This window comes from Odontomachus brunneus, unplaced genomic scaffold (assembly GCF_010583005.1).
Source record: "Odontomachus brunneus isolate Ranch 3 - 2012 unplaced genomic scaffold, Obru_v1 Obru_scaffold_089, whole genome shotgun sequence".
Classification (NCBI taxonomy): Eukaryota; Metazoa; Arthropoda; class Insecta; order Hymenoptera; family Formicidae; genus Odontomachus; species Odontomachus brunneus.
In genome coordinates this window covers 180,403-182,225 of record NW_022639539.1, presented here as the reverse complement: position 1 = coordinate 182,225, position 1,823 = coordinate 180,403, and positions in this window count along the sequence as shown.

Here is a 1,823-nt window from a genome sequence, read left to right as displayed (position 1 = left end):
TAAGCTGTGGTATCCATCGGTATATTCTCCTTGCAGTCGAATTTAATTCTTACATTGACAGTGGCACTCTTGATGGATTCGTTTTGTCGTGAACAATCAATGACCACACACGGACAATGAGTAAGAAATTGTATGGGATCGAACAACACATTGCCGTTGTCACATCCGTAATATGATTTGCGGAAACGTGCATACATATCGTACAGAACGGCGTATCTATGTTTATCGAAATCCAAATTCATATCGTCGTACGGATAAAATTCCGAGTTGAGATAGAGTTTCACGTTAGTCAGCTTACAGTGGTCGAATATGACAACATTACCAGTGAGAGAATTCTTTCGACCAGTCTGCAGAGCATATCCCACCACGCAATTGTAGTCGTTGCGTGAACGTATTAAGATCAATTCATGACGAGCGTTGATTATGATCCGTTTGTAGTCTTCACAAAAGCCTAACAATGTATTGAGCGGGACACAATAATTAAAGTATCCCGCAAACATGTTTCTCGAGAGGTCCCAACCAGCGTTCTTCAACAATAAATTTTGGTCACGAGTCAGCGGTACATAGTGTTTGAGCGTGCTCGTTGCTCCAACGTTTCTGCAGCGGTCAACCTCCACACCTCCATTGAGTTCGTACCGGATTTTATCGAACAGAAAGGCTGCACAATTATTTGTCAACATCTCAACTGCATGGTTATCACCTTCTATCCTCGTTTGCACAAACTTGCCCTCGATGTAGAGAAAACTCTCACATGGCAACGTGTACAAATCCTGCTGTTGTATCGGTATTCGTATCTCGACACTGTGTCCAAAAGATGTATTGGCGTATGGATTGTACGTGTGAGTCTCGATTTTGACGATGCGATCGTCAAAGATCGGCTCACCGCCAATGTTCAAAATGTCGACCATCTTCACGTATTTTTTCGCACGATGAATCCCAAAGATCTTAAAAATGCAATGTTGGCTGCGCTAAGTTTCTTATTTTTCTTGTTTATAATTGTCCTCTTGGTGGGAAAAATGTCGCTCACGTATTTAGTCTGACTCGCTTCGTTCAATACGAGCATCTCAGGTGTCCTATTGCCGCCGCACGTGCAACCTGACGATTATCTCTTCTCCGCGGAAATCAAGCAATCGACCGTCTTGATCCACAACACGTATCGTCAAATCCGATACGCTCCGTGCAAAGATCGGAAGATAAATGATCTGTGCTGGCGTTTCCGATATTTTATATCCTGGTGGTACATTAAGCGAAAACTCGTGTATGGTGTGCACACATTTGTCGTTGCTGTACGCACCGGTGGTCACATTACATTCTATACGAATAATATTCACATCCGTAATGTTGATTGTCACGTTTGATTCGTGCAATTGTTACGGCTGTAGAATGCGATCTGAAAAAAATCCCAGTAGCGATGCAATGGTATTTGGTTTGTTAAAGTTGATCCGGTGAACACACTTGATCTCACACTTCATTGTATTCTCATTGGCGCGAATAACTATGAGATCATCATCATCATCATCATTATTGGTAGTGATCGGTTTGATGGTTTCCAACATTGCACGTTTCAGGTACCGGTATATGGCATACAATTCGTACGATCCCTCAGGGATTATAATTTCCTTGTCGTCCTCATCAAAGTAAAATTTATTATTCGACGCATTTACATTCGGTATCGTGTTATAGGTTTCAAAGGCTGTCAAACCGAGTTCGTAATAGCCGTCGCTCAGATCTATGGCTGGAAAGTAGCTTCCCGCGAGAGTGCTGCTCTTACTGGTGAGTGTAAATGTCAGCGACATCTTCGTCAGAGACCAAAACGATTACTG